Source organism: Marmota flaviventris, chromosome 15 (genome assembly GCF_047511675.1).
Source record: "Marmota flaviventris isolate mMarFla1 chromosome 15, mMarFla1.hap1, whole genome shotgun sequence".
NCBI lineage: Eukaryota > Metazoa > Chordata > Mammalia > Rodentia > Sciuridae > Marmota > Marmota flaviventris.
In genome coordinates, this window is record NC_092512.1 from 64096461 (window position 1) to 64110085 (window position 13625).

Genomic DNA, 13625 nt, shown 5'->3' on the forward strand with positions numbered 1-13625 from the left:
TGATGTGCTTGGGTCTGAGTTTCTGAAGACCACCATGAGCATGACCCTTCCACCTTCTCCCCAACACGCTGGTGCCAACATGAAGCAAACAGGCACGCAACTCTCCTGGCCCTTGGTAATTTGCTGAGTTATTCGAGTTATTCTTCCTGACAGCACCACCACCCTTCCCTGGCTGAGTGCCTGGACCCCACATTCCTTCTGCAATGAGCCACTTGCTCAATTGGCTAACGAATCCCCAGTTCTCCAGAAGCACTGGCTCTTTAGTTGTTGGCAGAGGCTCTCGTCTTGAGAATGGGTCTTTAAAATAACTCAACCTTGACATCAGAAATTGCTTCTTCATAGAGAATCTAGAGCTTGCCCTCTCTGGAGACTTGACTTCAAAACTGAAGGAATGTCCAATTTGAAAAACAGAATTTGCTGATATGTTACAGCTGGACACATAACTCTATGCCATCTAAATGGGACACATGAGGTAGTTGTTAATACATTTCCTCTGAAATGAAGACACTTAAGAAAGGAATCTCACTGGTGGGTCTGTATAGAGCACATTTTATGTGCCATTAACATGATGCAGCTAGATGATTGCTCTAAAGTAGTTGTTTTTATTGATGGATAATAATTCTACAGAATAGTTGGTTTCACTGTGGCATATCTGTACATGCACATAGCATGATTTAGTCCATTTCATTTCCCTTGCCCTCCCGCCTCCTGCCTTCCCTGATCTATTTCTCTCTACCCCACTGGTCTCCCTTCTATTCTTATGAGATCTCTTTTGCTTTTTTTCCTCTCTAACTTCCACATGAGAGAAAACAATGACCCTTGACTTTCTAAGTCTGGCTTCTTTCAGTTAACATAATGCTCTCCAGTTCCATCTATTTTTTCTATATGTGTCATAATTGTGAGTTAGAGTAATTTTGGCATGCTAAATGTCTTGAGGAACCTCCACATTCTTTTCCACAATGGCTTCATTAATTTATATCGCCACCAACAGTGGAAGAGAGTTTTCCTTTTTTCACATTTTCAGTAGCATATTATTTTTTGTCTTTTGGATAAGAGTCATTCTAACTGGGGCTAGATGATGTCTCATTGTGGTTTGATTTACGTTTCCCTGATGATTAATAATGTTGAAAAAATTTCATTTTAAAGAAAAAGTTTCGGGGCTGGGGATGTGGCTTAAGCGGTAGCGCGCTCGCCTGGCATGTGTGCGGCCCAGGTTCGATCCTCAGCATCACATGCAAACAAAGATGTTGTGTCTGGCGAAAACTAAAAATAAATAAATAAATATTTAAAAAAAAAAAAAAGAAAGAAAAAGTTTTACACTATACATCCCTTCCAAAATGCAAAACAAACACACATACACACACACACACACACACACACACACTTACGTCAGTCCTCTTAGGAATTGGCCAGGATGGTAAGATTTGGAATTTTAAATAGGCTAATACTATTACTTCATTACTAGATGCTTAAAACAGATACAACTCGTGAACTGACCGTCTTTCATTTTCTTATAAAATGTTGTTTGGCACCTGGTGCTTTTGTAGATCTTTATCATTTTGCTTCTCTTAAATATCACAGAAATTGATTTTTTTTCTTAATATTTGGACTTCTTATTTTCCCCAGCACAGGTCATAGTCTCCCAAATAATTTGTAACTACAAGATACACAGGGAGGAGGAGGCATGCTCATACAAGGCCCCATCTTGAGTGACAGGACCATGAGACAACCTGAACTCCTAGTGTCTATTGGGCACTTAAAATGGACCAACTTGGACTGCAACTGAATCGCAAGGGAAAATACACCAAGAAATGGAAAGGATGTTGCAATGGATCTTCTCTCATTTGTCTTGTTTGTTCAAAGTTTATCACACTTTTTTCTTTTATGGAAACAGGTTTTCAGCTTCACTGTAGCTACCCCTTCCCTTCACATCACCAGGGCATCAAAGTGAGATTCCTGGAGGTGAGAGTTGAGCTTCTGCCCTTGGTGGGCAGCATGATTACATCAGAGCAGTCAGCTACAGAGCAGGTGCCAGGGGAACTGGAAGCCAGAGCTTGGTGTTTCTTTCTGAAAGAACCTGCTTTCAGATACCAGGTCACTTAGTAGATGATCAACTTACACTGTTTGGATGCTGCAAACAAGATCAATTTCATGTTCGGCCATTGCCTTTTCTTTGAGCAGCCCTGCTCCAGCCCTGAATCATCATCCATCCACAAGCTGACTTCAACCTGATCAGCCTTACGCTAACATACTCTTACACCTAGTCTTACAAAACTAATTTATTTTTGCTTTTCACTCCCCACCTTTAAATTTTCCCCAGATAGTCAAGACAAGGATTGCCTTCCTGGTTATGTCTCTTTTAGCTAGGTGAACTTGTACAAATCACATATTGTCTCTGAGCTGTAGTTTTCATGTGAAAAAAAAAAAAGAAGGAAAAAATGTTTGCTTTAAAGAACTATTCTAGTAATCAAATAAGATATTTTTTCTGAAAATGTTTTAATGAGTGACACAAAATGGATATGTCTCCCACAACTAGGGCTACTCCCTCATCTAAGCAGGCACCCTCCTCCATGTGCTATCTCAAAATACCCCCAATAAACCTATCTTTCATGGCATCCACAGGAGCTATATTTTCTCCTATGAATGCCCTGCCTGTGAGTATGCAGAATGGAGTCCAAATACTAATTTATTCAGATTTTGTAAATTTCTTTACTTAGTTTCATTAGGAAGTATCTTCCCGGAGCTAAAACTACATCTTCACAAGCACTCACGGGGCCTTTCACTTTGGTCCTATGATAACCAAGAGATCTGAGCCCCATTTTAACTAGCATAAGCCTGTGCTTAGGTTAGTAACAATGCAATTGGAAGATGTAGAAAATTAGGAATCATATTATTATAACCCAGAATATTGAAGAGAAATATTGTGATCGTGCTTAATGGTTGAAAGAATGCTTTTTGGAGAGTAAAGAGTCAAGTTCCTCCCCTGCCTGAGCTATCATGCCAGCCGTCATGGTCCCCTCTTGCTGCTGTTAGCCTCTCATAATGTAAAACATTTCTTCATTTCCAGCAGATAATACTTTCAGTGAAAAGGTAATTTTTGAAGTCTATTACTTGCATTCTTAGTGAAGAGCACAATGTAGCATTTTGTTCTAATATGCCATTGAAATTGTTGGAGTAGGTACACCATGGAATCAAATACAAAATGTCAAAATGGTTTCCATTAACTATGCACATTTGCACTGCTTCGGTTAATGGCCATGTTTTTGTTCTTTTCCTTCATCTTCGCATCTATAAGATGAAATGATTCAGTTGATGTAACTGAAAAGTACACTGAAAAGGTAGAGAGGAAATCACAAAAGCATCAAGCCACAATGCCACCCACATACTTTATTTCATAATGAAGTTTAATAATGATAGAAACTGTCGTTGGATTTAAACATCAGTCATTTCAGCAATTGTAGTTAATGTGAATCTCTCATACCGAGTGATGTTTTAGAAAAACATGGCAGGGATTGTGTATTATATTGAACTGAAATGTCATAATGAAATCTTAACTAGATGCTATTATTGTAATACATATTATGTTAAGAGAAATTTACTTCAACCTGGAAAGATAAAATAAGTAGTGTTTCTTTCAACAACATAAATTCAGAAAAAAAATCATTTTACTTTAAAAGAAAGTTTTCTTTGCATGTTTTTTAGACTGAACATGAACATATATATGCACCCATTACTTATGACAGTAGGTGCTGTGCAATGTATCTTGAAGGAAAATACACAACAAAAATATCATTATTCAATTTTCTTTGACACAAAATTATCTCCAGAAAGAAATCTGTGATTCATAAGAATTATAGGTCTTATTTTTTTAAATACAAATACTATCTGAGTTAGTCCTTTAATCTGTCTTGAAAAGAAAAGGATAATCCTAATGGTAAAACACTAGATCTAATCCTTCATAAACTCTCTCATGCCGAGGTTAAGCCCTCAATGCCAGGAAGCCTGACTGAGGCCACCACATTTGCTGAGTCATTCAGCTGCAACTTGCTGTCTTTGCTGTGCTCTCTGATAGTATGGGTCCTGCTGATGTCTGCAAAAGACAGGCAACGACATCAAAGGAGAGCAACACCTGAAAACGTGCATTTTCTGCTGCCTACCCACTTTCCACCCCACTACAACAGGCTGGGCCCACATCAAAAAGGTTTAGTAAACCTCTAAAAGTGCAGAGGAACTTCTCACAACTTCAGGCTCGCTCACTGGTTGAAGAAAAGAGAACCAAGTTCATTTTTCACTTCTGAGTATCATGTCCTCTTCCTTGCTGTAGGAAAAAGGATGAGAAAAAAGCTAAGTGGCTTTCCATAGCATAGTGTCTCCCAGGAGTCCACAGCACGTATCAGGAGGTTAAGAGCAACTGACCAAAGCAACAAATCCTTGCACCCTGCTTACATGGCCACTTGGGTAAGTTTCATTGTTTTCCCCCTTGGAAGTGTTTTTCCTTGTCAGTTTGGGTTCCCTGGGGTTCTTTGTGTTTAATATGTGCATTCCTGCATTTTAACAGTTTCACAATGTATTAGATAAATGCACCAGGTTCCATGGAACAGCCAGAACATTTATCTTTGCCACCAGATGGCAGTGTAATACCATTCATGCATGCCTAAAACAGGGGGAAAATGGGCTCAAGGGACTTTGGATAAGTACTATCCATTACACCCTGAAATAAGATATCATTTCCATTATGCATTTAATGATGATACATTTATAAAGCTATCAATGGCTATGGCTAAAGAATTTCAGTTACCTGCCACTGGGCAATAAACCACACATCAAAATTTACTGGTTGAAAGAGTAATTGTCACAATTATGTGGGTTGATTGCGATCAACTGGGCTACTCTTCCCAATTGATTTTCTCTTACACAAGATGGAGCTGAGCTCTCTCCTATATTTATTTTCAGTTAGGACTCTGGCGAAAGCTGGGATTTCCAAGATGGCCTCTCATGCTCAAGGACTTCTACATGGTCCATCACTATTCAAATCTTGTACAAGCTTCAATACAGCATGGCAAGTGGCCGCTGAAATAGCAGCTCATCCAAGTGGACAAGCCCATTGTTCAAGGGTGATAAAAGCCTCCTCTTGAATCACACTTGCTAATATTCCATTGGCCTAGACGCCCCATGGGAGAGGAACTACATATAAGCAACTGGACAGTCCACCACACAAATATAAAAGGATCCAAGCACAATGTCAGAAAGCTCTCCCAGTATGATTTACATTAGAAACCTCATGAATCTACATTTCTTTTCTCAGAAAATCATAAATAAAACAAATGGTGCTGACACATATTGTACAACGTCAGAAAAATAGACCATCCAGTTGTTCCCCTGAGCACTTTGCATAGAAAGGCACAACCCAGGCTGTGGCCCTAGAATTTTGGGAACTAAAACTCAACATGTTAAGGACACCCATGGTTAAGCAAGCTAAAAGACTAAATAAAAGACTAGCAATAAATAAACTTTAAAAGGAAATTTTCAGAACCAGATGTAAATTTAGTCATTTACAAAGACAGGCCTACCTGGTGTACGAATGGAAGCTACTTTTAAACTCAACCCTTGTAAATAAATCCTCCAGGACAACAAATTATAAAGGCAGTAGTTTCTTTATGAACACAAATTTGGAAGAAAGGAAACTGGATATTCTCAAGGGATATTTCCATTAAGGCCTGATGAATTGTCCTTCTCTGTTCTACAAATATCGCTATTTTAAGAACTGACTCAGTTCTGTTCAATTACAGTAACATTGCCTCTCAACAAGACTAGAAAAATACTGACCAAACATTATTTCCACTAGCCAAGATTATGAACAGGGTAAAGGAGAAAAGTTAACACTTTTTCTCAACATCTTGTGTTGCATCAAGACAGTCATTTTTCTTCATGCAAGATAATAATCATAGTATTGATGCCTAACCCAGTAAGCATTGTTGACACATGATGTTGATTCAGTAATGAGTGCACTTCCATTTTTAATCTGATAATCCCCATGGCTAACAGATTGCTGTAGCCAAATGATGCTTTTGTAGTTCAGTTAACATCTGCCAATAATTGAACCCAAGAACAGTATCCATCAACAATTCCAAATTTACTTCCCAGAATCAGTATTAAACTAAACAACAAGGCCTTGCATCCTCTAAGACAGTTTATTAAATTCATTTACATATAAAATTTATACACTCTGCAAATGTAACTGATACACGCTGGCATAATTCCTGATGTTTCAGTGAATTAGAAACAAAATGGGGAAGGAACATTTACTGAAAATCTTCAGTAGGGGTTTGTGTTTTCCACTGGGCATTAATATTACAAATATGTTGTCTTGGAAATGAATCTGAGTTGTGCAGGCAGCATTTCTTTGTAAGAACCTTGTAACTCAAACTTTCAAAATTCAGCTTATATAAAAAGAATGTGATTTTTTCTAAGATGATCTTCCTCCCATGGCAAAATATCATTCATTGCATTATAAGTGTTTTATTCAATGAGAATGGAGAAATATTTCACTCATTGACCAAAACTGGGCAAGAATTCATTATATGTAAGAATTTTGTCTCTTTAAATATTAGACATCTCATATGTCAATATCAAAATGCCACTTCACCCAAACTTGCTACTACACAGAATTTTCTCAGGAAAAGTATTTATTGGAGTACTTATGGAATGGTAATGTTCAACATATGAAATATCAGTACATGGCTCCATATTTGGAGTCATATAAACTGTTTTAAGAATTCAATTCTTAAATTTCAACTCACAGTAAAACATGTATCATTTGAAGAGTTTGTTATCACCTTCAACTCAACATCCTGGGTTGGGATCCATCAATAATGTTTTCAATGTGCCCTGAGGAATGCTAGGGGGCTTCCAGAGCTCACCAAAAGGCCACAATCTAGAGAGAATGAGGTAGACGTCAAGCCTCCCCCAGCTCCTATCCTGCAGAGAAACTTCTTTTTGTTTTATGTGATTTCCTCTTAACAGTTTTGCTAAAGGAAAGTAAATGTTGAGCATGTGGTAAGTGCTAAGTAAACGTTTTTCTTTTCTCTTGTCCCTCCTTGTCCCAACCCCAAATCTAATATGACTTTCCCAACCCAGATATTTCTATCAGCAATCACACTTTACACCTAACAATCTTGATATCTTGGCTTCCACCTAAGCTCTTCCCTATCTGCCTCCCATAGCCCTTCTTCACTAAGTCCCATTGGTGATCTTCCATGTGTCTCAAAATCACCCCGTCTCTCCATTCCTTCTACCACGGTGTTCCAACACTGTCATGCAGGAAGTCCAGGCAATGGCTTTTGGTCACAATGACCTGCCCTTGGTCTTTTATGTCAGTCCTGACAATGCAGCTAACTTCTGCAGCTCTCCTGCTCTGATATACTTCCCAATTCGTCCACCGCAGAGGCTCGAAAGACTACTGAGGTGTGATCTTTTATGTGAAGTAACTTTCAAAAAATCTAAAGTCGTGCTGACTTCAATACTGTTCTGAAACTAACACTTTGTAGGGAACCTAGAGCGGGTTAAATAGGTTGATGATCAGAAGTTAAGGTTGATATTGTCTGTTCATGTCTTCAAAGCACATCTGAGTAGAATATTCCAAGGTTTTTCTCTCTGGAGGGAAGGAAGGAAGGAGGGAGGGGAAGAGGGAAAATGAAAGGGAGGAAAGTTGGATGAGTTGTCAAAAAGTCTGAGAATTCTACATAATATATTATGTCATTGTGGGTAAAAATAAATATTAACATATTAATGGTTCTGATAAGTATGACACTTAAGAAGCCCACTTAGGTTTTTAAACTTGCTATTTCACATACTTATTTAAAAATCAAAACCCTTTTGTGTTTTTATCTTTAGCACAACTACTAAAATCCTGAAGAACTTGTGTTCTAAAAATGTTTGATAAAAATTTCCTTAATAGTTAGTGCAATAGAGGGCTGGGGTTGTGGCTCAGCAGTTGAGGGTTCACCTAGCACATGCAAGGCCCTAGGTTTGATCCTCAGCACCACATAAAAATAAATAAAAAATAAAGGCATTGTGTCCAACTACAACTAAAATTTAAATATTAAAAAATAGCTACTGCACTAGATACAGATATTAAATACAACAAATAATTATTACAACATTACTACCATTCATAAGTGTTGGCAGAATAAGCCCAAAGAGTTTATTCTATCATTCAAGGTCCTCTGTTATTTACTGCTCTCTAATTCTCTCCTTATACTGATAGCAGTTAAAGCCACTGGGTTACATTATGAAATTCGAATCCTACCTCTGCTAAATACTAACCCTGGGACTCTGGAAAATACACATTTTCTCTGCTTCAGTTTTCTCATTTATGAAACAGATAATGAATGCATGTATTTCTTGGGTGTAGGAAGTAGATGTGAACACAGATCTATCGACTCCAATGCTCTAGGAAAACCACTTGCTTTTCACTCTCCCCTTTATCCTCATGGAAGAGCAGTTAGTGAGAAACCCTAAGTTACAGGGACCAGAGGACAGCACTGCTCTTTTTGAGTATTTGTAGGGGACTCTAAGCAAATCAGAGAATAACTTCTGCGTCTGTGCCCAAAAGACAGAAGTAGGAGTTTGGTAAAAGTGAGAGAAGGCAAATTTTAGCTCACCATGAAGACTTGTCAACAATCTCAGCTGTGCAAAGTTTACAGACACTCCTTAGAAAAACCAACATCTGCCCCTGATTCTTTTCCAGAATATTCAAGGGGGCTTTCAAGTCTTGGTGTTCTTAGATTACCTGATTCTATATGACTCCTAAGTTTCCTTTCCAGTCCTGATGTGTTACCATCCTGGACACCGTGACACACCTAGGAACTGAAATTTATGGAGTAACATTCATGAGTAAGTCCACTTGTTTCTTCCCACCTTCACTCTTAATGCATCTGTTTCAGGAAGTGTTTTCAAAGATTATGGTATTGGGAGTGTTCTTTTCCAATATAACTTCAAATATTCTCAGGACAGGGCGCTAAATCACATGCACTAAAAATGCTCTGAAATGACAAGTACAGGCCTTACAAGAACAGCCCTCATAGGAAGCTCCAGAAGAAAACTGAGGAGGTTCCTCTGGATCTCTAGGTCCACCAGAGAGCCTTCCCTAAACAGCAAGGCCAGGTTCACAGAGCTTTTGTAATTAATCCCGGAATCCTGAAGGGACCATTCTGTTCCTTCTCACAGCTGCTGCTTGAGTCACATAAAACACCACCTTGGTTCTAAGACCAGAACTTGAATCATACATTAGGACTAAGAACTCAATCTAAAAATGCATAAAATCCAAATTATTTCCATGCTGCTGTAGCAAGTATTAAAAAAAAACCACATAATTTCATAATATAGATTTTTGCAATGATGAAAAGGCAGCTATCATTTATAGTTCCCATTCAGAATGGACACTTATTTATAAATGAATGGTTCTGTAATAACACAATGGCACCTTCATAAATCTCTCCAATGTATGGCAGTCTGGAACACATCTGATGAGAAATGTGTTTACTCTTTCAGGATTAAAAATAGAAAAACACAATAGAACAAGTTCATTGGTAGGTTCAGGTGGCCACTTAGTTTATAATAGAATCAGGAAATGAAAGTGCCCTGTGGTGCAGTCAGAAATCCAGGAGAACCCGTCTTCAGCTAACACAAAAGCAAAGCATTCTAGTAAGTTCAGTTGTCATCATTAAAATAAATAAATAAATAACGGTATACCTCCTTTCAATCAGCTAAATATTTATTCAAATCTTCAGCCTGTTATTTCTTCATTAACAAGGTTTCCCCCGCTGCTCGGCAGAATATGTGAGGAACTTTGCAAATGTCAGATGCACTCAAGTTGAATCAACCAGGGGAAGTGATAAAAAGGCTCATAATCAAGTAGAACTACAATAGTGGCACATTTCAAGCTGGGAAATAATAGATCAATACAGAAGGCTCTTTCCCATGGGATAATACTGCTATTTGTTCTTATTTTTGTGACTTGTTTTTACTCATCACATCACAAGTACAATGCTTTTCTGTGTTAACCTTCAATTTGTAAATGATCATTTGTATTCTAATCCTCAGAACACTGAAACCCGAGAAAAAAAGGGTGCAATTTTTGAAAGAAAAGCTGTCTTGTGAACAAAGGAGAGTAAAATAGAATAACCAAAGTATTTTAGAGAAAGAATTAGTGGTTTATGAGCTCCTGGTTAGCATATGAAAATCTCATCCTAATAGATAAATCAAGCTTTAGGAGGCAGGGTTTGTGAAACATAGACAGATATAGCAAAGGTCCTCGCAATACAAGTTTTTAAAAGCTTTTGTTTAACCTGGCATTAGGGAAGTCTAACCTGCTCATTTGCTTCTTGTGAAAAACCAATGCTTATTGTCTTCAAGACACAGATGTTTTACACTTAATTTTGTGGTGTCATAGGTATCTTGGTTTGCTAAGGGAAGTGTTCATAAGCCAAAACATTAACATTAACACTGGTGCTAATATAAAATTTTATCAAATTAACTTCTTTTATATGATTCTGTGTTATAGTCCTCACCACTCGCCAATAAGAAAACATGCCCCTAGTCAATTTATCTTGTAAGCCAGTTTCCTTATATCATTTCAGATACATATTACAATCCAACAGCTCACTATTATAAAAAAAATACTGTCCATAACATGGAACCAGCTTATAAAGATTGTTTTTCCTTCATAAAAGGTAATGAGATGGTATCAAAATATGGAACTTCAAAATGCGTTTCCAAAATCACAAAGAAGAAAATGTTCCAATGTGTAGATAAGTAAATGAACCCACCAAAATGTTATGGTAACAGTGCACATCTTTCTTGTTTCAAGAAAATTCTGTATGAATGTTTTTCTCTTTCCAAATATAAACAGACATTTCTTTTAGAAAAGTGTCATTACAATAAGTGGGTGACACACAATGAAAAGGATCAAGTGGCTGGTCACCCAAGGGCTCTTCAACAGTAACTGATAATAGTGATTTTAATTGTGATGTGAGAACTTTCACAACCTTCTAGAGGATCCCAGGCAAAAGTGAGACCAGAAGGATAGAAATGCCTGGAAAATCCAAAACTCAATATATCAATGTTTAAATGGACCTTTCACATCCTTAAGTACAGAAAGAATGAAGAGACAAGGCAGGGAAAATAATTTAACAATGTAATAGTGCCACGTTCGTCCCTTGCCTCTCCAGAAGTTACCTGGTCCCCAGGTCTCAGCACGCTTGCCTCAGAGAGGTCAGCACAGTGCAAAAGGACAAACCATCAAAGAAGGACATGAAATCAGGTCAAGTGTTTACTGCTCCTGATGCTGCCATCTGAAGACCTGTCAATCACCCCAGATAAAAGTGACCATTGATGAGGTCATCTGGACTGAAGGTAAGGGAACTCTGTGAAGAAGGGAGACATGGCTTATAAAGAAAAGAGGAGAAACAGTGTAATTTAAGACGTAGAATTTGGGTTTTCCCCTATATTACAGGAATTGATTTTTCATATCAAACAAATGGCGTGTTAACATTCACAATGAGAGAAATGATTGCAAAGTCATCTAAGTACGAGGATGTCATAAGGGCATAGGTAAAATCAAATAGTGCTTAGATTAATGTCTTTCTTTTCTTTCCATGTATACTTTGCCCCAGGATATTCCATAGGACAACTCAGTAGGTTGCATAATTTTTGCCTGATATTCCTAAGGAAAACAAAGATGTGTTACTGGACCCCAGTGTCCAGGGACATCTGCCTTCACACAATATCCGTGAGTGGTTGTGTAGAAGAAGCTGGTTTCTTTTGAGCTGGCTGAGAGTTTATTTATTATTATTTTTTTTTTTACTTTGCATGGAAATTCTACGGAAAGCCTAATAGTACAGAATGCAGTCGGGAATCATTAGTAATACTCAAATGCAACATGGATTTTATTTTATGCCTCCTCCTAAATAAGCCTTTTCTAAATATATTTTTGAAGACTGACGGCACATAAAAGGGAGCTATTAAGGAGAACCGCAGGGTGTCTGTGATGGGAAGGACTGATTATCCCTGACAGCCTCCAACTTTTGAATTCCTGGAAAGGCAAACCGCGAATGTTTTGTGGAGCCTCGCATGCAGATAAATTTTATGCCACATTGCCCTCCAACCCTTTCCCTCCTCTTTCCTCTCCCCTGCCTTCCCAGCCTCTTCTAAAATGATACATCTGTTATGGGGTGTTCTTGGGCAGCTTTCTTATATGTCATCTGGACCAGCATGGTTCAGACCTATCAGCATGTTTTAAACGTCAAGTTTGCTTACTCCTATAGCTGCCTTCTAATTAGAACGCACTATATTTATTTGCACACCCTTTTGCATTGCATTAGTCGGATACTCCGGGGGGGAAAGCTCTGTGCTTTCCAAACACTGAATTTCAGGGAGGTCCTCAGCAAAACCATGAAACGAATTTGAATCTTACCCTTCGTTCAGTTTTCAGTCTGTGACCTTGCACCCAGATTCCATGAATAGAACATTGTCCTCCCAGGGCAGAGGCTCAATAACTGGACATTTTCTGGGTCCCTGAATTTGTACAATGAGATATCAACTCCAATCTGAGAACACAATGCTCCAGTGACGGCCAGGAATGGCTGCAATATTGATGCCTTTCAATGTAGATCACATTCACTGAGCAGAACTCAATAAAATGATACTGTAGTTAACAAGTTTTATAACACAAAGTTACTTTAAAACATGGAACTAATCAGAGGGAAGCCTGTTTATGCGTGTCAGCACCACATTTAATTGTCAATAAATAAACAAAGATTTGCTTCACCTATTGTCATGTATATCAAGTAAGTCATTAATCTAAACTAATGAAGCTTAAGATATATGACAGACAGTGTTTATGGAGCTCCCTCTTAATGATATGTTTGCTTTTCATTTCAATGCCAAGAGAGCCCATTATCAAGAAAGCAGCACATTATGGTCCAAACGCATTGAAATCTACAGCACCGTTCTTTGTTCCGAGTTCACAATAAGCAGCGCTTGCACTTACATATTCATGTACTCTCCGAGATGAAAAGCATTAGTTAGACACGAATATGGGTGGGGTGGGGGGAGGGGAGACAATGCAATCCATCAGAGGCGCCTGCTCTGTTGTGGGGTTTCCCCCTTTGGGTTTTTAAGCTCACCTGGAAAGAAAAAGGAGACTAAATCCAGCCCCACTCATGCACATATCCACGTTGAAACACAATGAGTTCTGATCACTAAAGAACGTCCCAAATCTCTAAAGAACACAAACCCAGGATGCCAAGCTGAAAATAAATAGCTCCTAGGTAATAAATGTGAGTATTCTACACTTATTCCAGTGTTCACATTAGTCCTAAAGCTTTGATAGTTTCCAAAGAAAAAGTAATTATTTCTTATTCTGGAGGAGAATAATGTGGACAAATTAACGTCAATCAAACCTTAATGATTCCCATACCTGATGACATGACAAATGGAGAATACTTGACCCTTTGGGCCAATGCCACCAAGGGATTTTGCTGCAGGCTCCGACAACCAAATTAAAGACTAAGCCATATTGCAGTTTTATTTACTTAAATCTGGGAAAATATGCCTCAAATGGA